Below are 22,481 nucleotides of genomic sequence, written 5' to 3'. Positions count from 1 at the left end.
CTCCAGTCAATAACCCTTCCCTAACATGCTCAAGATAACACTACTAACAAGGTCAAAGTTTCTCAAATAAAATATGTAAGTGTAGCTTTTATCAGAGATATTTCCCAACATACCAGAAACTGGAAAGACTAGGATAATGGACCCTGTCCCCACCGTAGACTCCTCACCCTTTCCCACAATTATTAGCATTTTGCCAATCTTGTATCCTTTTTCCTCTGACCTTTTTTCCTTTGCAGAAGGGCGGGGAGGACGGAGTATTTTCATCCTCCAGCTTTCTGAGTATAGCTAAAAGCCTCCCTTACCTTCATTACCACATTAGCTCGTTAGTCCCAGGTGGACAGAGGCACATCCTAGCTCAGTTATGTTCTGCTTCGAATGTCATACGGTTTTCCTTCTGTGTTGTGAGCTGTTTGAATTACACAGTTCTTAACTGCTTTAAGTGCTGTTATTTAGAATCCAATTTGGCTCGCTTTAGATGAGCTATACAGCCTATATATGTTTTTCTCCTTTCCCCTTTCTCTTCTGAGGCCAAACGTCGGAGCCGCCTGAGCCCCTCCACCGCCCCCTCACCCCCATCCCATAGTGGGCTTCTTTTTCTCCCCCTCTGCTTTCTAACCATACTCTGAAGCATTTCACCAACAATGCTTTTGTTACCTAACCACATGTCACCCGCTCAGAAAATATTCTGAAAATTGACCCCAATAAGGAAATAACCTGGATCCAGGCTACTTCTGTAAGAGCCTCAAGTACTAAGACAGGCCTGCGGCTCTGTCTGGGAAGTTCTCCACCTCCTTCATGTCTGGAGGGACAGAGGCAGATGGAGGGACACACCTGGGGACGGAGAGCTTTCCAGGGGGCATCCGGTGGGTCTGCCTCCTGGGCCTTCCTTCTGTGTATGAAATTGACAATGATTCCTTGTGTCAGAAATTTAAAATCTGTGATGTATATATTTCTTTTTTATGTCTCTGTCCTGGCATGCTTTGTTTTGACCGTTTTCTTCTGAAGGCAGAGAACGAAAAGACCAAGCTTGATCGCTTCCTCAGCAGTATCCTGAAAGCACACGTACCTCTATTTGGGGGTTCCCCGTGTGCCCTTCCCTAGGGTTACGTGGGTATAGGGGCAGATGTGTGTGGCCCTGGGGACTTTGATACCTTACCTTCCTGGGTGAGAACTGCATCGTGTGGACAATCAACTCTCCACGTTCTGTGAATTTCTCTCAGCACAGCAGGCACATCTGCCTTCCCGAGCTCCTTTCCTCCTTCATTACCCAGCCCAGCTCAGCCGGAGAATATTCCCAGGCTCATCCGCCCGTGGCCAGACCTTCCCCACCCTTCTAAATGCCCCTAAATGTGAACAATGATAAGAATGGGAGCCCCTAGTGAGGGTCACTGGACAGAGAGGGGTCTGGCGGGCTGAGCCAATCCCCTCACCCTGGTCCCCTTTCAGGACCCCCACTTCCTTTTAGTTCCTCTTCCCCACGGTCTCCCCCTCCCACCTGCTGCCTGGAGGCTTTCTTGCAGAGACATACCACCCAGTCCCAGACCTCCCCTCCCACACCCTCCTTCCCCCTGGCCTTCTTCGCCTAGTGCCTCGGGTCCTCGGAGCAGTGCTCAGCCAAGGCTGCTTGCAACCAGTGGCTACTATATAAGTAATTGACAGAAATCTGTGTGTTGAGATGTTTCATTCATTTGTCAACCTGCCCAGATACCCTGCCTTTCCTTGTCATGAGAGCTGACAGTTTTTGAGTGCTCACTACGTGCAAGGTATGTATTAACTCATTGTCCATATGAACTTACTTAATCCTCACAACCACCCTAGGAGGCAGGTATTACCCTTACCTTCATTTTACAGATGAAGCACAGAGAGGTTCAGTCGCTTGCCTAAAGTCACACAGCTAATAACTAGCAGAGAGGAAATTCAAGTCTGAGATTCTGACTCAGAACCTGATTCGAGAACACGAATGTCCTCAAAAGTAAACCTGAAGCTACATAAAATTATATATGACATGAAAATAATTGGATAAGGTTCTTGGCTCAGGTGGTGAAATGCTGATTCTGATGTTTTCCTTTTTTCTTCTTTCTTTTCTCACTTCCATTAATTTTTTTCAAATCATAGGATTGCTTACATAGTGACTGTCGAAAATGAACCTGATATTGGAGCTTGAAATGATGTAGAAAGCCAGTGGAGGACACACTTTTGGTCACGTTGCTTTGCTATGTCCTAATACCTCGGGTAGGCAGTCCCCCTTAAGTCGATTTATGACCTTACTTAAGTCCTTTAAAGGAAGACCCAAGTTCCGGAAATCAGCTAGTGATCTATCTTATAGTCATTATGGAAATACTATAGGCAAAGTTTCTAGAAAGAAAGGATCCATCTTTACAGTTCTCAGGGTCAACGAGAATTGTAGGGGAAAGTCATCAACAGAGAAATAGATCTGTGTTTATGACTTTGCTTGGGGCAAGAAATGAAAATACCCACAGACCCCCCACGATGGAGGAAGCACCAGGCCTGCCCCTCCCATATCTTGGAGGATGTTCTGTCACAAAAGAAATTCATTAAAGGCTGAATGACAAAGGAGCATGTGCTATAGGACGCGGTGTTATGGGGGTTCCGAGGGGATCACCTAACACTATGAGAGATGAGGGCAGAAGGATGACATGATGGCTTTGAGAGAGGACTCGGAATGGGAGAGCCAGGACATCACCAGGACAGACCTGGCCCAGACCCACATGGTTATTGCCTCCTCTCTCCTTCCAAGATACCGTGGGCATAATCTGAGGGTAGGGCCATGTCCTCCCTAGCGTCTAGCTACAGTATCTGGCACATAGCTGGGGCTGGGAGGAAAAAAAATGAATGAATGAATGAATGAATGAACATGGTCACTGAATGTTGCCATTAAGTCAGTCAGGTGTGTGAAACCTGAACGGCCGTGAACCTAGCTGGCATCTACTTCCCCTACTCATCTTGCCAATTTCTCCATCGTCCTTTATCCCATTGCTCACACCTCTCAGCTTGCCTTCAACCATGGCGTCATCACTCGTGGTGGCAAATTTCAGGCCTCACCCACTGCGTCATTCAGTGTGTCATCAGCTGCCTTGGTTCTAAAGAAGGAGCCTAAGAAAAGTGGCTTCCCTACTTGCAGGCATTACACTGTCTTTGCTGCTCCCTCACGGAACTTTTGGTCTCCAGCTTGGATCCTGCGGAGCAACCTTTGCGGGGGCCTCAGGGAAAGTGGGACTAGTGGGCAATGGTGCCAGGTGAAGGCAGTACAGACAATACCGCCCTCTGGGCCCTGACACAAGCCTTCCATGGCCCTCTCTGCTCCAGTCCCTCCATAATAGGACAGGGGTGACTATACCTCCTGATGCCACCTGCCAGGGTTCTCATAGAAAAACAGATGGAAAAAGTCTTTGAAAAATTCAATGTTCTATTTAAATGTCCCTCTAGAGAATGAAGTTTTCCTAGGGGCACATCTTTTAGCCTTTTCTATAACCCTGCCACTCCCTAAGCCGCTTTTTTTTCCTCCTAAATAAGAGGAAAAAATATTCTGTGTGCCATTTCCTCCTCCACCTTTCTCTCATTAGGATTTAAAAAAAAAGGCATTATTTTCCGAGTTCCTCAGCAACTGAACTTTATGAGATAGGAAATTCTCAATTCAGAGTTAAAATTCACATGTAAACCAATTTTCTTAACCTAATGGCTGCTTATACATTCAGAAAAGCTTCAGGTTTCTGTCTTCGCATCCCTGTTAACTCTCATTCCTCCTGAGCCTCCTCATCAGTGTCTGAGAAACTCTCCCGGCACCTCCACCCCCCAGGAAGTGCCTCCAAATCAGTGTGAAACCCTTAATTTAATAACTCCATTACAGTTTCCCAACGTGGATAAATGTGATAAACGAAATATACGCCAGGAAAGAAGGAAATTAATTTTTCTCAATTGAAACAAGGAGAAAGCCTTGCAAAAGCAGCATTTTAACAGCTGTTCTAGCAGGTAGTGATCATAGAAAATCCTGAGTCAAGAGGTTGGGAGGCCACGTATCCGTGATAGCTTTCAAAGTAACTCCTGAGATCCCAACAGCCACAAATCAGAAATGACCCAAGAGGCAAAACATTCCTTAAGAAATGAAAAGTGATGGATGGGAGCCTGAAAAGAAAGGATCGCATCGTATTCAGAAATCTAGGTTGACTCTGGTAATTCTCATTAAATCAAGAGTCCCCAGAAGTTGTATGCTAGCTATTTCAAAGACTTGTAGTCTTTGTGTTGTTCAAGTCATGAGCAGAAGACACCCAGCACCTTATTTTCTAGAGCCATATTCTTGGGGAGTGGAAGGGCAGGGATTCATAACTTATAAGAGATTTAAAGAAAGATATAGGGGCATCTGGGTGGCTCAGTAGGTGAGCATCTGACTTTGGCTCTGGTCATGATCTTGAGGTTTATGAGTTGGAGCCCCACATCAGGCTTGCTGCTGTCAGCACAGAGCCTTCTTCAGATCCTTTGTCTGCCTCTCCACCTCTCTGCCCTCCCCTCACTTGTGCTCTCTCAAAAATAAATAAACATTTAAAAAATAATGTAAAATATAAACTAAGATGATTATAACCATGTGTAGTAATGTTTGGCGGTCAATGCCAATGGGTGTGCTGTAACCAAAATGTGCCGATCATGTGAAGGTTGGCTACAGACTAGTAGGGAAAACAGTGGGGGAAAGGAGGCCTGGAATTCGTCACTGAGCCTAAGCTGGGAAATACGCCAACTTTACTGCATTATTGTTGGAGGGGAGCAACCCACCATGATTCTAGAATGCATTAAAAAGTAAATCGCATCCAAGGGAAGGAGAAATAGTCATTTTGTTATGTTCCCCAGTGGACTCTTAGAAAACCACATGCCATCTTGATTATTGCACTTTTAAAAAGATATGGAAAAACTGAGACCATCCAGAAAGAACGACACAAATGTAAAGAGAGAATGCACTCGTCCCTCCCGTGAGGAGCATCAGGACTATTTAACTTCAAAAGAAAAACACCAAGTGACGAAATATCCTTGTTTCAAACCTATGACAGGTTTTTAGCAGGAGGACGCTGATCATTTGTTTCCTGAGTATGTCAAGGCCAGGACAAACAGTAAAGGTGGAAATGAGGACAGTAAACAAGTGCTCTGGTGGCCTTCTGTTTCCCACAGACCAAGGCAAAGCTCCTTTGCAGCACAAGCCCATTTCTTATCACTGCCACCATTTGGCTGCAAACCCATGCCAGCTGGTGCCCCTCTGCCTCTGTTCTTCTGTGCCTTCCACATGTCTTCTTGTCTTTACCAGCCCGGCCGGCATCTCCTCTGGGTTGTACCCACTCATGTTTCTGGCTCCTCCCAATACCGGGAGCTCCCAGCAACAGCAGTAGACCCGAGTGTGAACCCAATGGAAGATTGTTAAATCAATGAACAATTTAAGGAGGGAATACTTAATGCTAAAGCAAAGGCTAGGAGAGAGAAGTCTATTAAGGAATTTGGGGGCAAAATGCTCTGTGCTATGTGTGCTCTATCAACTCCTCTTCACCCCCCTAACCCAGTCTTCCATAAACCCTCCACTGCTCACTAATACTTTGTGCACTAGGTGTTCTTGGGGCACCTGGGTGGCTCAGTCAGTTAAGAGTTTGACTCTTTTTTTTTTTAAATTTTTATTTATTATTGAGAGACAGAGAGAGACAGAGCACAAACAGGGTAGGAGGAGAGAGAGAAGGAGACACAGAATCCAAAGCAAGCTCTAAGCTCCAAGCAAGCCATCAGCAAAGAGCCTCACACAGGACCCAAACCTGTGAACTGCAAGATCATGACCAGAGCTGAAGTCGGTCACTCAACCGAGTGAGCCACCCAGGTGCCCCTTAAGGGTTTGACACTTGATCTTGGCTCAGGTCATGAGCTCATGGTTTGTGGGATTGAGCCCTCAATCAGGCTCAGCACTGACAGCACAGAGCCTGCTTGGGATTCTCTCTCTCCCTCTCTCTGCTCTTTTCCCCACTTGCACTCTCTATGTCTTCCTTTCAAAATAAATAAATAACTTTAGTTGGTAGGTTTTGCCTCTGGGAATATAGTCCAGTGCGTAATTCTGCTTCAGGGTGACTAGGGAGTAAAAACCTGTGGATATCCAACCCCTACATAACGTGGAAAATCTGCTTTGTCTTTGAAGGAGTTTTGCTGATCCTCCTGTTGACATCTAGAGTCTACTCCCTCGCTAGGATTTTTCTTGGCCTCTTTTCCTCCCTGATCCCAAGAAGAGTTCATGTAACTAGCTGTGTTGCTCTTTTCACATGGTAGGTTTACAATAAATTCCTTGGATCTTGTGGTAATTCAACACCATGCCCATTCCGGGGTAGTAGCAATTCAACTATTCCTCTATGTTGACTGTCTGTGTGTTAGGCCACCTCGGCCCGTCTGTGTAGAATTGTTACTTAGAATGGATTGTCCTGGGAGCCACACGGTTTCCTGGGAGGATGTGGATGGGGAGTCTTTTATTTTATTTATTTATTTGTCTTTTTTTTTTTGAGGTGGAGCCATTATTTAATACGGTTCTTTGTAAGACACTTAGAACACCAGTTTGTGAGGGTAAACTCCATTTATAAGAGCAAACACGGAGCAGAGGTAGCCCTGAAGCTGAGGGACAGCTTTGATTTTTGGCAGAATTTGTGAGTTTACAGCTTTCTGATCCACCTTGCGCTGCTTTGTGATCTTGTATTTTTCTTTCTCCGTATCAAAGCTCTCCCCTTCCTGGTGACTGGGGTTATGCAGCTTCTTCTTCTTAAAGTAAGCATCGAGGAAGTGTTTGGGGATTTTCACAGTGCTGATATCAATTTTGGTGGAGGTGGCAATGACAAATTTCTGGTGTGTCCTATGCAGAGGAACGCGATTGAGGGACAGAGGTCCAGTCACAAGTAGCAAACCACTGCTCAGTTGCTTCAGAAAAACCACCCTCTCGCCCCTGTGGCGCCCAGTGAGGATGATCAGGATGGTCCCAGGCGTGATGCTGGCTCGCAGTGTCCTCATGTGCTGACTGCAAGGTTTTTTGCCGTGGCTCAACAGCTTCTGAGGCACGCGTTCGGTAGGATAATGCCTGGGCATCTTGCGGAGTTTAACCAGTCCGGTACCACCATTCTTGTCACCACCGACTGGTTTTGTGACCGTAGCAAGAACCTTCTCCTTCTTTTTCTTTTCAATCCTGGATTTAGCTGCTGAATACTTCCTCCTGTACATGGCCTTCCTCAAATACATAGCCCACCAGGAGTGTCTGCCAATTCCTCTGACTAGGACGGGTTTGGGCTGCAGTGGGGCTTCCCCTTCTTTGGCGTTTTAGCCTTGAGGTTACCCTTCTTGACCTTGCCACCAGCATCAGCCTTCTTGGCTTCGGGTTTCTTCTCCTTTGAAGCTGGCTTCTCGGATTTTTCGCCCGCCATCTTGCAAGATGGGAAAGAGCGATGGGGAGTCTTTTAGAGCTTCTCAGCATCTCCACTTGACCGAGGCAGGCTGCCAGTGAACTTGACAAAGAAGTACAGGGAGAACACAGTGGTAGCAAGTGGCCCCTCTACCCCTGGAGAACTCTTCCAGCAAACGCTGCTATTTACCGGAAGCCATACTGCATTATACGAGGCCAGAAGGGATGGCAAGACTCCATCTAGATCAGGCCTGTCTGTCTGAGCAGATCAGAACTCACTCGCTTCAGAGAGCTGGAAGGTTCTCCTTCTCTACTAAAATCCCTGCATGCCCCTACTACATTTCATTTTTTTATTTGTTTCCAAGCCACGTTCCTCTCCGAAATAAGCCTTAGCTGTGTTTACTTTAAGATACATTAGAACACCAGTTTCCCACTGTGCCTCTCACCCCTTTGCCAAAATTATGCAAATTAAGAATAACCCCAATCTGGTTGGGGTTGCTGGTGATTGAAAAGTAATTGGGCTGTAATATGCTAATCCGTATGCTAATATTTGTCCCTGAAGATATAGCGACCTGAAAATGCTCCATGGAAGGAGACTATATGTGAGCTGGGCACCTGGGGGAGGAGAAGGGAGGCAGGGAGCCAGATGGGGCTGAGCAATTGCATGAGTAAATGGAGCTTTTGGAAACAGGGAGAGTTTTCGTTTGTTTCGTTACATTTCCCAAAACTTGCGATGAGGACTGGGTATTGCTCTTACAAGCAGAAAAACGGAAGTGAACCGTGGGAAGGAAGGATGATGAGGGGCACAGAAGCAGATGAGAGGGAGGTAGAGACGGGCCTTGACAGAGCTCCCTCCAGGAAGAGTTGAGCACAGGAAAGTTCCGAGGCCCCCCAGGGTCTGGAGCTGTGGAGTCAGTCAGCTCTTAGGTGGTGGAGGCCACAGCTGTTGCATCATGGGTCTCAGGGCCCCTGAGTCTGAGAGAAAACAGAAACAACGTCAAACCCAAGGCCACCACCCCTGCTGACAATGCTGCCAGCTGCTCTCAGCTTCAGAGCTTGCTTTCTGTCTTCTCTTGTCTGACTGGGAAGAAGTCATCTTCATCTCTGTCATCACTGCCAGTGCAGAGCCTGCTTGGAATTCTCTCTCTCTCCCTCTCTCTCTCTGCCCCTCTCCTGTTTGTGATCTCTCTCTCAAAATAAATCAATACACTAAAAAAAAAAAAAAGAAAGAAAAATAAAAGTCAGGGACCTTTAACGAGACCTTTGTAGTAAGTCATCTCCACTGAATGAGAAATGAGACCCAGGGTACAGAGAACAGGTGTTGGTGGCACCCAGTGGGTTTGACAGGGACAGGGTGTGTGCTGAGACTTATCCCTTCCAGCCCCTGCCCCCAGGGCAGGTCAGCCATTTCAGAGATCAGTCACGGGTCTGTTTATATATTACATGACCTGTTGTATTGACGGCGGAGACTCACAGGTGTGTTCTGGATAGATCGCTCTGGTGTGGGGACCAAGGATATTAGTAGGAGCAACTGGGTGCCCCATGGGAAGAAGCAGCCACTGTGAGCCCACCATGGAGTCAGAGGACTAAGGAGAGACTAGGGATTTTATCAAAATCATTCAGGGGTGTCTGTGTCCCCTGCAGGTTGGTTTCGCGCTTGCTTTTTACTTGTTTGTATTTTTGCTGAGGCCAAGCTCCCTGACTGTGCTCTGGCCACCACCTCAGTCGTTGCTACCTGCACCCTATTTCTCCAAGCCTTCAGCCTCAAGCTGGGGGACCAGGGTGGAGGCTTTCTTCTCCATCTCTGTACTCAGGAGCACTGCGTTCACTCTCTGCAAACTTCCTACTCCAGCTTGTAAGCAAACTACTCGACAACGATTACTCAGTGCAAGAAGCAAAAACCATAGACTCAGAGTACCCCCTTTCCTCTGCACTCTCCCCGCCAAAATTGTGGTCAACCCACAGTCAGAGAGAAGACTGGCAAGCCACATTCTCCCTCCTTGGCTCCCCCTACATTTTCCCATCTCCACGGTCAGGAGGGGAGAGACATGATACCTCTAAATGTAGACTTTGTGTTCAGTCCAAATGAAGCTTGCCTTGAAAGGAGACAGGCATTAGCATCAAAGAGGCACCCTCCTTGACGTTTCCTTTGGTTGGACTCTCTCCCGATGCCCCTGCAGCAGCTGGGGGCAGCTGTTGGGGGAAAGCAGGGGCTTCCTTGTCCTTTCTTCCCCTGCCCCCCTCAGCAGGAGAGCTCAGAGGGAAAACTCACAGGCAGGAAGGGGTAAACAACGAGACTAAGGTGGACAGAAATTCCCCGAGGCTCTAGAGACTGTTTTGAGAGCTAAGGGAAGTCTGGAAGCTGGGAGTAAATTATGGGTGTTATTTTCAGTTGCTGGTTTAAATGATTAGTGTTCTCTGCTTAGCTGTTATCCTGAGCACTGAAGTTATAGCCTTGGTCTTGAGAAGATCTGCGTCCCTACCCAACTGACCAGGCACGGGCGAGGAGGATCCCACGGTCTCTGAGGACCTGAGCCATTCCCTTGGAGCAATAGGCAACCGAGTTGTCCACCAGGCTGACAGACCCCCGACTGGCAACGGGATTGTGTCTGCCCCACTTCGCCCTGCAGTCCTTGCAGTTAGTGGTTTATGACCACAGAAAACAGGGGTGTCTGCAGCTCAAGAGGAACCCATTTCCACGTATCCTACATCTAGAGAAAAGGGTTTTAAGTATTAAAGAAATTGAGATCCCGGATCGCCTGTCCTTGTTCTCTTGTTCTTCCTTTAACCACTCTGGCCTGAGGTCCTAGAGGGACCAGAGCCACGCTCCTGGCAGGGGCCTCTCCACCTCTCTCTCTCTCTGTCTCTATTCCTCTGTCTCTCTCTCTCTTAAACCCTACACGGATGCACCCCCACTCCTCCCCACTCTCATGCATAATTCTCTTCTCAGTTCCTCTTAATAATTTACTCAGCCACTGAAAGTAACACCCACAGTTTGCTCCAAGCTTGCAGACCTCTTGAGCTCTCAAAGCAGATACAAGAGCCTTCGGGAATCTGTGCGCCGTGGTCCTGTTGATTCTTACAGCCTCACGCTCTCCATCCTCCCAGAGGGAAACATTCGGAGTGTGGAATATTTACGGCCTTTCTTCTCCTTCGACTCACTGCTGCCCCACGGCATGTCATTTCACTAAGCAGCTGAGTATCCCTTCAGAAAGTGGACAAGATCAGGGAAAAAAGAGAACCCTCAAAGGCAGATCCTACTTGCTGCAGCTTTTATATAAAAAAAATTTTTGAGGGGCCCTTGGGTGGCTCAGTCAGTTAAGCGTCCAACTTCAAGTCAGGTCATGATCTTATGGTTCATGGATTTGAGCCCCGCATTGGGCTCTGCACTGAGCTCACAGAGCCTGCTTCCGATTCTCTGTCCCCCTCTCTCTCGCTGCCCTTCCTCTGTTTGCTTGCTCTCTCTCTCTCTCGAAAAACAAACTTAAAAAAAAGGGAAAAAAATTGGTACTGGAGGGTTTTGAAATTAATAACACAAATATGATGTTGTGAGTTTATTTATAGATTTCAATTTTCCGTGCTAAGAAATGTTCATCATGGTCCAGAAAAAGAGTGTCTGTTTACACATTCAATTTCCTAGTGATTGGAACACTGCAAACACAGAAAATCGAGAGGAAAGTTGTTGAGGCTGAAAAGCTTCTTTCCTTTATATATTGCATGATACACAGTGCACGGTTAAATATATAATAATATCTCACTAAATTCGTTCAGGTTTTTTGAGAACAGCTTCACATTGTCAAAAGTATATTTTATCTCAGATCCTTCTTTGAAAATGAGAGCTAACTTTTTTTTAAAAGAAGCATTTTATTGTATGCCAGGCTCTGTGATAAGCACTTAACAACCATCAATTGATTTATTCCGCACAGATTTCTTGGGAGATAGAATTCTTGCCACCATTTTACAGTAAGGAAAACCAAAGCACAGAAGGCTTAAGTGTCTTGCTCAAGATTTCATAGCTAGTAAGTGGCACAGATGAGACTTTGCCCCCACATCTGACTGACGCCAAGTGTGTGCTTTTAATTTTTTAAAATGTTTATTTATTTTTGAAGGAGAGAGACAGAACATGAATGGGGGAGGGGCAGAGAGAGTGAGAGAAGGAGGGAGGGGAACACAGAATCTGAAGCAGGGTCCAGGCTCTGAGTTGTCAGCACAGAGCTCGACATGGGGCTTGAACTCACAAACCGTGAGATCATGACTTAAGCTAAAGTTGGATACTTAACCGACTGAGCCACCCAGGCACTGCACACTACCCCCCCAAGTGTGTACTTTTAACCTCTAAGGGCATTGTCTTGCCAGAACATAGGATGCCTAGATTTGATAATGTGGGAACCCAATTCATGGATGTCTGGTTAGTTGTTTTGAAGCACAGGGTACTGAGCCTGAGTGCCTCCATGTCAGGGGCCTGACTCGGGTCATGATCTCATGGTTTGAAAGATGGAGCCCCACCTCGGGCTCTGTGCCCATAGCACAGAGCCTTCTTGGGATTCTCTCTGCTCTGCCCCTCCCCTCTCACACTCACTCACTCTCTCTCTTTCAAAATAAATAGTAAATAAACATTCCAAAAGAAAAAAGCACAAGGATCTAAACAACCACCTTCAACATCCTTTTCTAGAAACTTAACTCAGCACGTCCCAATCATTTCCACGGTATTTAAGGGGCACTGAGGGGGCAGAAGGCTGAGTGGCATTTTTTACTAAACTCATTGCTTCTTAATAAGGGGTGTTGAGCCACACCCAGCATAAGCCTGACTTTGCAGTAGTGACTCAATATCTCTTGATGTTTTAAAAGTCTTCTTGGCTCTAAGGTTTAGGAAAACTTCATAGACGGGGAAATCAAGCTCATTCTGTCCGTTCCAAGTGGCCAAGATGTTGCAAATTCCCATTCCATGGTTTAGCATAGCCTGGAGAGCTAAAGAAAAGTAAAATGAAAACTCATTTCCCGTTTACCATTTTGATTTCTTCTGAGAGCTCAACATATTCATTTTCTTGCTCTCTGAAGGTTTCCTCTGTTCTGTTTATTTAAGAGAATACCTTGTTGACTTTTCATTTTGTCAGGGAGGCAAGCTTTTTCTCTGTCCTTCAAGATTTTTATAGCTGGTCTAAGAATGAAATTGACATGGGGCAGATTAGTGGGAGAAAATCAGATTTAATGATGTCCGTATGGGGAGTCCACATAAATATGGACATTCCAAAGACAATTGGGCAAAATAAGGAAATATGTCATTCTGGACTAAGAAGAACTGGGTAGGTGTCTGTGGCCACAAAAGGAAGACAGGCAATTCCCAGGAAAGATAGAAAGAATACATGTTTGGTAAACATGTGTCTTCTGGGCCACCCAGAAACAATGGGACCCTGAAAGGACTAGATAACAGGCCCTGCTAGGTCCTCACACCCAGATCATATGATGCTATAGTCATCTGTGACAGTCACTCCCTTCCTAGAGCAGGTCCTCAGTCTAAATTCTTTTGGGCAGTTAAGGGAGGAGGCAAAAAAGAAAAAGGTCCTTAAGTCGTCCATTTCTTAAAAATAATCAGCCTAAAATAATCCACATGCCAAAGGGACACATTTTCCGGAGGCCAATTTACTAGATGAGGCACAGCCCTTACAAGCTCTTAAAGACAAGTGGCCTCATTGTGCAAACCATCGTGTTAGCTTCAGACATCTAAGGGGACCAGCAGGCAGCCCAATTCTAACCTGGTGAGGACCATGTTAGCCCACACATTACTCCATCCAGCAATTACTATGATTTCCTTGAAAACTTTTTGGGTTCAGGGTCACCAGTGGCTGGAGCAGATTCCACAACTCACTAAAACCTTACTAGTAGACGCTCACTCATGGTGCTGGGGTGGGGTACTGATATTAGACGTCACACGGTCTTCAAAATGGCAGTGATTTGACAGTTACGGACATAGAATGGACAGTCACCTCTGCCCTCCTCCCCGCTCTTGGAGCAAATATTCGCTGGTTTCCATAATGTGCGAGGATTTTCCCAAGGCCTGTTTGGTCTCATGCAGGACAAAAGCACTCAAAGAAATGGCTCTCACCATCCTGATATAAATTGCCAATGCCTTGGGTTATCATGCTCAATGGGCTTTTCTCTACACCCCTTTTTATGCCAACATATTAGAACAGTAATATTCTACCGTCATGCTAGACAGTATGTCTAACAACTAAATTGTAATAAGAGGCGTGGTCACCAAGCCCCTTTCTTTATAGAGAAAAAAAATCCCTCCAAGTCTTCTGGAAGCGATGTGGATTTTCCATGACTGGAATGAATTCATCTAAAGAAATAGAATATAAACATGCCAGGAGTTTATGCATTAAATGATAACCTTGAATCATTTGGGGAAGAAAATGTTGATAGGAAGACCTCATAAAATGCATCCATTCAGCCTTCCAACAAACCTTAATTGGAAATGGATTTCTCCCACAGGCTGTGCTTGGTGCTTGGTAGAATCTTAAAAGAACAGAGATGTTGTCTCAGTCCAGGTGGGGCCACCAAGGCTGAGAAAGCTTGCATTCCACCCTGCAGGTAATAAGGGTGGAAAGGAAGGTTTGGGATAGAGGAACAAACCAGAAACAAGCTTGGGACACATTTGAAGAAAACGGTACCCTTATATTAACATAGCGGTGTTGTTCCAACATAATAGGGCCAGATACAGATCGCACAATAGCATAATGGGGTGGGGGTAGGGGCTTAACTGCAGTTCCTCTTTTCAAAATACCTGGAGGTTTTCTCATGGCCAAATGCTTGTGATACAATCGAGCCATGTGGTTGTTTTAAACAGTTGGTATAATAGTAGGCTCCATTTAATAGAAATACAATGTCCAGGTAGTAACACTAGCAATGTATGTTGTAACAATGACAACTGAAAGATACAGTCAATCCAAGGCACTGCAGTTTAAGATGTAGCCTAACATACAATAAATAATGTGTCTATAGAAGGGAAGGGGAGGGGCGAGGTCTCTAAAACAATGCCAGACATAAAATGGTGAGAGGCTCTGAGTGTTCAGCTTGGAAGGGAGAAAACTAAGAAACAATAACTGTCTTCAAACACGGGAGGAGCTGTTGTGAGGAAGGAGGAATGAATAGGTTTTATTTTAGGAAAGACAGAATAGGAGCAAAGAGGGAGTGCACACGGTGGGGAAAGCAGAGGAAGTAACTAAGGAAGGAAGCGGCAAGGAGGTGATTTCTAGCTCAGTTCAAGAATCAGCTTTCTAAAAACAGCTTTCTCACAAACCAAAGTGCTCAGTAGTGGAAATAGCACTCGCCAGGGATAGACAGCACTTCGTTATTCACCAGAACCTCAACTCTGTGACCATTTGTCAGGACTTTGAGGAGAGAGTTCTGGCACCAGGCAGGATGTTAGCTGTCCAAGGTCGACCCTCAACATTATTCATCTCCGAGATTCTGGGTTTCTGTGATGGGCCAGACCCAAAATGCTCCCCCTAAGAACGCTGGTAATCAGGACGGGAGACAGAGCAACGTACGTGAGCTCATTGATCAAAATGCTTTTAAACAGATGGTGTGTGAAGCCGACCAAATCTGTTAGACAAATCTGCCATGATGACTGATCCATGACCCCTGCTCCCACGTTCTTTCCTTTTGTTCAACCACACCCTTAAGTACACCCTTGGGGCATAATGTCCTTGATTTGCCCTGAGATAAGACTAGGACACACACCTATTCTTAAACATTTTCCTCCTGGGTGGTCCCTGAGCTGTGCTCCCAGCTACTAGGGTTATAAAAGCAGGTCTTAAGGGATGTGGGGTTTGGGGGGGAAGATCTACTGGTTTGGGGGGTTTTGTGGGCTCCCAGGATGTGCTTCTGTCCCCTAAGTCCTCTTAATAAACCATTTCTCATTAAGCTGAACTTGTTAGTCTTTTTCTTTGCTCTACGGCTCCTGCAGCCCTTGGAGGTCATTTTGCAAAGACTTACTTGTCTTACACAGAACAGACAGGCTACTCTAGCGGCATTAGTGAAAGCCCCAGGAGAGTTCCAGAGAAGAAGGGACCTTTCCCTAAAGTAACAGTGGAGTCAGAGAGTATGATTGGCAAGGTCCTCTTGAGATGTGCTCCCTCTGTGACAAAGATAAATGAGAAGGGTCACTTGGTCACTGGTGACAGCTCCCCTCAAAAATTCTAGGTGTAACTCTGGAGAAAGGATGCTGAGATATGCAAAGGACAAAGCACAAACAAAGAGAAGAAGGAAATATGGACTCAATCCAAACGGAGTGCTTCCTCCAGGTGCTGTCTGTGAGCGTGGTCAGCCATTCTTGCGCTATTTCAGTGCAAAGACACACACAGGACAGTAGTGCAAACGGACTACTTCATCAGATTAAAAAAAAAACAAACATTGGGGCACCTGGGTGGCTCAGTTGGTTAAGCATCCAACTTCGTGTCATGTCTTGATCTCAGGGTTTGTGGGTTCGAGCCCCATAGTGGGCTTGCTGCTGTCAGTGTGAAGCCTTCTTCAGATCCTCTGCCCACCTCTCTGTCTGCCCCTTCCCTGCTTGCACTCTCTCAAAAATAAATAAAACATTATATATATGTAAAACATTTATTCAGTTCAGTCCAAAATTTAATACATGGGAGCATAACATTTGGTTCAAAAAATTACTCTTTCCTTAGTATACCACGAACTCTTTGAGGGTTTTTGTTTTGCTTTGTTTTGTTTTGTCTTTTGGTTTGTTTTTTGGTTTCCCTGGAGTTTTGCACAGTATTTGGCACATAGTAAATGTTGCAATATATATTTAGTATACAGAAATGTGTTTTTTGGATGGTAGAAAAGTTGAAGTATCTGGGCAAGGCCAATGACTCCAAATTTCTCATGTCTTCTATTACCTCAGCAAAACCACCCTCTGCTCTAAGTGGAGAATTGTGCTCTGAAGCACTTGATTTTGGCATACGGCCCTCTAGCACCTTCCATGGCAACCTCAGCTGACTTGCTTACTCATTCACTCAACAAATGTTTACTGAGCCCTTACTTTGTGCTGCGCTAGTGCTGGGTTACAGAAAACAAGGCCAGTAACAGACCTGCTTCCTGCAGCTCTCCTCCTGCGTCTGCGGTTGGAGAGTCCCCAGGAACAATAAAACAGAAGGAACAGTTTCTTTTTTAAATAACTAATTGAAATATACTGATATAGTAAATGAAAGCAACTATTAAAAGAACTCTATGAAAGAACTATTAAAGAACTCTAGAACCTCTGTGATTTGGCGTTTCTTTGATCCAAAAATATATCGAGATAACAAGTATAAATACAAACAAAGAGCTTGGCCAGGAGGGTTAAAAAAATCCTAAGAGGGCTAGATCCAAGTTTTACCCATGTTTTTTAAGTCAAAAAAGTGAAATGATTCCAATCAAACACCATTCACACTCGCGTTGAGCAAGGCCATTGCTATACATAGAAATTTTTCTGACTATAAGATGTCTGGAGAATCACTTTCTCTCTACCTGCCACCTGCTTGTTCATCAGTGATTTCGAACGGGCCAACAAATGAGAGATTTGAAAGAGCCATCGCAACCGACCTATTGAAAATCTGAATGTAAATTGGGTTATCTGATTACTAAACGATCTGGTACTTCTCCCATATCCTCAGACAAGAAGGGCAAAAAGATTATCATCTTTTTGGAAAGAGGAGGAGAAGAGAGAGAGGGAGTGAAAGAGGGCAGATCCAGTAGGCCTTGAAGACCGATTAAAACAGAATGAGCTGGGGAAAAAAAAGGACACTGTGGACAAGAGAGAAAAGGAGGAAGTGAGACGAAAATAAAGAGGAACTAAAATTTTTTCAGAATCATTAAGCTCTAGTTTGAACTTGCTAGAGAATAGACATTTCCTTGTTGTCGACCTGCGGGGGCCCCTGTAGTCACTGCCTGTGCTCCTAGGAAGTGTCCTTTGATGTCGGAGGCCAGTGATGGATTGAATGTCACCAGCTGCCCAGAACACGGCAGACGCTGATGCCAGGGTAGCCTGAGTGCAAAAGAGACCCAAACACAGAACAGATGGTGGAGATGCACTTGGTGTCTGTAACCATTCAATGCCTCTGAGTTGTCTCCCTGGGAAACATTTTGTTTCCTCTTTCTCAGTTGGTAAAGCAAGACATTTGAATATCTAATTTTCTCTACCTATATAGGGTAGTTTCCATAAAGGCGGGGTTAACAATCAACTGGACAAGGACAAGGTCAGCCAAGTGCTGTTGACTCAGAAGGGCCGAAAAGCAGTGGAACTCACCCCCTCTCGCTGCATAACACGCAGGAAGTTGTTAGAGAGGGGACAAGAGGGACTCCCGAGCCTTGTCCCTGCCTTCCATAAATATTGTAAGATTGATATGATCATGTTGGCAAACCGCTCCATGCTCCTGAGAGAAAGAGAGTTACAAGGATATGATTTTATTATTCATAACACGGCATGTGCTTCCCGGCATTGGAGAACTCAGATGCAAACTGCCTGTGGGTTGTAATTTCACTCTGCTCCTCCCCGCTCCTTCTGAGTTGGGGACTGACAGCTTGGGTTTCTATATGTGAAAAATGAGTGCCTTCATTACTCCTAACATCAGAGGAGAACGACAGAGCAGAGAAAGTTCGATAAGAGCAGCTCTATTGCTCTGGTGATATTTGCCCAGATAGGACAGCCCAGCCAGCAAGGAGGAAATCAGACCAACAATGAGCCTTGTCTCCACCGAGTCAGGATTCTCTCTCAGCAAGACACTGCGAAGCAAAAAAATCAACAGCAGGAGAAACAAGATCAAACCAGGCCCAGGTTTCAATGCCTTGGGGAAATAACGGAGAGAAAGAAACTTTATTAAGATGATTCCATCAGGCCTACCCATTCCTTTGAGGCATCTCTGCTTTAAATATTCTAGTCCCTTCTGAAGAGTTGAGGCAGATTGATCTTGCACTAAATGGACATTTAGTTAGATATAAGAAGTGTAACGAGAGAGAGATTCTCCAGTGGAAACATGAGAGGGAGCCCCTCCCACTCCCACTATGGACAGGTCCAAGACTCTCTGCTGCATCCTTCTGTGCCTGAGAAGAAGCTAGAATATTGTTCACAGTGCAACCGGGACACATGAGAAAAAAGGAAAAACAGTCATGCATGACTTGGAAAAATGATGCAAAATGGGGCTTTCCCCCCAAAAGTTGTCCTTAAGTAATTCACAAATGACACTGTAATTTCTCTGTACTAACTCCAGTGCAAGAAAAAAAAAACACCGAACATTTTTTTCTGGTTTTTCTACTCTTTGTTTCACTCTTTTTTTAAATGTTTTTTATTTATTTTTTGAGAGACAGAGACAGGGGAGAGTCAGAGAGAGGGAGACACAGAATCTGAAGACAGGCTCCAGGCTCTGAGCTAGCTGTCAGCACAGAGCCTGATGTGGGGCTCGAACCCACAAACCATGGGATCATGACCTGAGCCAAAGCTGGACACTTAACCGACTGAGCCACCCAGGTGCCCCTGTTTCACTCTTAATAAGCTCTGGACAGCTACAAAGCCCTCCCCCACCCCCTGCCCCCCACTCACCCCACTCCCCGTTGCTCTGACACTTTACTGCAAAGCTCTGATAATTGTCCGACGTGTGTCATATTCACGCTGATGCAATCCGGCAATTTCTTAGTTATTTGAGCCGGTGCCTGCAACAGGTTCCATGCTTTCCTGAGCACCGTGGAGTTCAGAAAAGAAAAATATTCTTTGTCCTTGTTCGGAAGGAGCTTACAGATTTGCCAACACGCAGGAAGTTGTTAGAGACTATATAGCACAGGGGAATAGGAACCCAGTGCCCAGCAGCATGAGGCCGTACAATAACGGCTGTGTCTCCGGCGTTGAGAAACAATCCTGGGGAGCCTGGGTGGCTCAGACTCTTGATTTCAGCTCAGAACATGATCTCACGTTTCGTGACATGGAGCCCCACACTGGGGCACCAGTCAGTGCATGGAGCCTGCTTCTGATTCTCTCCCTCTTTCTCTGCTCCCTCCACTCATGTTCTTTCTCTCTCAAATAAATCAACCTAAAAAAATATTTTTAAAAAAGAAACGAAAAGAAAAACAGTCCTGCACGGGTAAGGCTCCTTTGCTGCCCTCCTCCTTTCTTCATTATGGTCTCAGGAATCCCACTGGGCCCAGCACCCACCCAATTGCAGGGATGGTTTCACCTCCGTTCTTAGCAACTGCACTTGAGATAGGAAGTTTGCACCCAGCTGCAAACCTTTGCCCCATCCGTCCCCAGTGCACACCCAATCCTGTCCCATCCCCCTCCTTCTCGTAGGGGTGTGTGTTGACCTCTTCTTTCACTCAGAGAGAAAGCTTCGGAGAGCTGACCTGTCCTGTCTTCTGCTCCCAGGGATAAGAAATCAATTTTGTTCCCACAAAGCCGATCATTTGCTACAGTGATAGAATAGGGAGGGGAAGGAAGAAGGTCAGATTCAACCCTCTAGGAAACGCAAGCAACAAAACGTATGAGCTATGAACCCGAAATAGGAACGGAGGGGCTAATGTTTGAGTTGGGAGGACCTTCCGATACATCACTAATGTAAGAGAAGGTCGAAGGAAAATTTGGAGAAGGAAAATAAAGGCTTCAAAGATTTGCTTTGGGACAACCATGACCCACTGAGCTTTGGGGACGGTTTTCTTTATCCTCAGCCTGCGCAGAGTCCACGTACCCCAGCAGCTGCTTTGCCCTCGAGAGCCAGATGGGAGACACTCTCCAATGAGCCAGGCTGCTGAGCTGCCTCTTTGACACCCACCGCATCCCCGGGCCCACAGGGTGTCCTCGCAATGTGTTAGGGCCCTGGGCCAACACCTCCCTTCCCCCCCACCAAGCTCCTGAGTGCCAGCATTTGAGTGGAGTCACAAGAAGCTGTTTTGGTAGCAGCAAGCACCCCCCATCTGTTGAAACTACCATCCTTGAAAATCACTTTCTAGGTAAAGAGCCAGAAGCCTCTGGTGCCTCTAGTTCTACCAGCTAGTCCAGGAGATTTGCTCCTTCGTGAAGTCTAGAGTTTTCTTCCACAAAGATGGAGAGCCACCTCCCGCCTCCATACCTCATTTAATCCTGGCCCATTCCTATCTCTGGTGTTCCTAGCTAATGGCTCTACAGTTCTTGGTCCTTCTCTCCCAGTCCTGTGTGCGCATCTCAGTGTTCCATTCCTCACAGGGCCACCACACGCTGCTTTGGAGGTGGGCACCGAGTGCGGCTGCTTAATGCATGAGGACACAACACTCTGCCTCATGGGGCGCCTGGGCCGCTCAGCTGGTTAAGCATCTGACTCTCAATTGTGGTTCAGGTCATGATCTCACAGTTTGTGAATTTAAGCCCTGTGAAGGGCTCTGCACTGACAGCAATGGGGCCTGCTTGGGATCCTCTCTATCCTTCTCTCTCTGTCCCTCCTCTGCTCACGTCCTCTTTCTCTCTCTCTCAAAATAAACAAAATATTTAAAAAATTAAAAACAAACAAACAGACAAACAACACTGTCTCGCACTGTTTGGACCTGTTTGTTCCTGGTGTGAAATGTGGGGATCTGGGAGCAAATGGTCAGGAAAGAATTCCAGAGATGTCTTCAGTGCAAAAAGGCTGACGTTATTAAAGCACAGGGGCAGGCAGGAAGAGCTGCACTGGGCTGTTACATGCTTTCAAGTTGGGAGGTGGTCAGAGATCATGTAAGTCTCTAAGGATTTGGGGAGCAAGGTTTCCAGGACCTTGAGGGGCTAGCTGCCGTTAGAAGTAGGTCATTTACTTCTGTCTAGTAAAACCTTAGTCATGGACCCCGCAGGTGTCTATCAGTGGGCCATTATGCTTGAAGGATCATATACCTTGGAGGGTTGGGTAGAGATAAAGGAAATCTCCAATGGGATTTTTATAGGTTAAAGACTTCCTGGATCTTGGAGGTTGGGCTAATGTCCTGCCAAGTTTGCCTTTTGCCCTTGGCAAAGGATTAACATGGAGGCAGATGAGTTCCTGGAGGAATGTCACTCTCCGGGTCTCAAGTACTTGTCACTGGGCTGTGGCTAGTAAGGAAATTGTTTTTTTTGTTTGTGTTTGTTCCCCACATCAGTTCCTACTGCCCTTCTGCCCACCCCAACTCGCCCCAACCCCACTTGCAGCTCTGCTCCTGAGTGTCCCCCAAACTCTGTTCTCTCCGGAAAGCTGGAAGGTTGTCACGGCTCCACCATCAAGTTTGCCCTTGTCCCAATATCATTTATTATTGGGTGCCTATTCTGTGGAGGGGAGGCATATACAAAGATGAAACAGAACCAAGACCCCCCCCGCCCCCCCGCAAGGGACTGACCTGCTGGGTTCGAATCTGCTCCAGGCTGTAGAACAGGGAGAGTCAGTCCTATAAAGGCAGAGCCTTCCAGTCTGCCTACTCACATAAACCTAATCCTGCAAATATGGCCCTGAGAAGACGAGGAAGACACACGACCAAGACACACGAGGAAGACACAAGAGGAAGACACACGACCGACAAAGATCTGGCAGCTCCTAGTGGACCACCCATGGGACTGAATCATCTGCAGCTCGCTGCCATGGTTTTTAAGAGGTGTTAATGAGCTCCAGGTGAGCCACCTCTAAGGGCTTCTAATGGCGCCCAGAGGAAGGCTCTATCCTGCAGCAGGCTGCCCTTCTCACCTCACAAATGCGTGTCACTGGTCTCAAGGGACAGGTGAAAGGAGGTGATAGATAGACTAGACAAGGTTGCATTTCTGATAATTGAAAGCGGAAAGAAGGGCAAGCCAGCTCTCCACTAAAGCAAGCATGGAGCATGGGGGACCCCTGGGGCTTCTTTTCCAGTCACCAGCTGAGCTCAGTCCCCTTCACCACCCCCATTGTCAACTGCTGTCCAGGAGAAAGGCAGGTGCCCTCATACCCTTTCCACCCCCCTCCCCCAGCCCTGCAGGCTCCACCCTGTGGTGTCACAGTACTAAACAATCACTGGGCCCAGGTGGCCTCTGGTAGGGCTTTCTAACAAACAGGCCACCTCTGATGAAAGCAGCCCAAACAGCTGAGCAGTT

At 46.3% G+C, this 22,481-nt stretch overlaps 1 long non-coding RNA gene and 1 pseudogene across 1 annotated transcript; both read right to left on the bottom strand.

Annotated features, from left to right (window-relative positions):
- Nucleotides 1-6,570: 6,570 nt before the first annotated feature.
- LOC115290833 lies at nucleotides 6,571-7,436 on the bottom strand (annotated as a pseudogene).
- Nucleotides 7,437-8,349: 913 nt separating this feature from the next.
- Nucleotides 8,350-22,163, bottom strand: LOC115289262. Its single transcript, XR_003907518.1, has 3 exons — nucleotides 22,099-22,163; nucleotides 21,758-21,782; nucleotides 8,350-8,389 (listed from the first exon to the last, which is right to left on the bottom strand). It is a non-coding gene; the product is annotated as an uncharacterized LOC115289262 (long non-coding RNA).
- Nucleotides 22,164-22,481: the final 318 nt, after the last annotated feature.

This window comes from Suricata suricatta, chromosome 4, assembly GCF_006229205.1.
Source record: "Suricata suricatta isolate VVHF042 chromosome 4, meerkat_22Aug2017_6uvM2_HiC, whole genome shotgun sequence".
Lineage (NCBI taxonomy): Eukaryota > Metazoa > Chordata > Mammalia > Carnivora > Herpestidae > Suricata > Suricata suricatta.
This window is presented reverse-complemented; position numbering and strand designations above follow the sequence as displayed.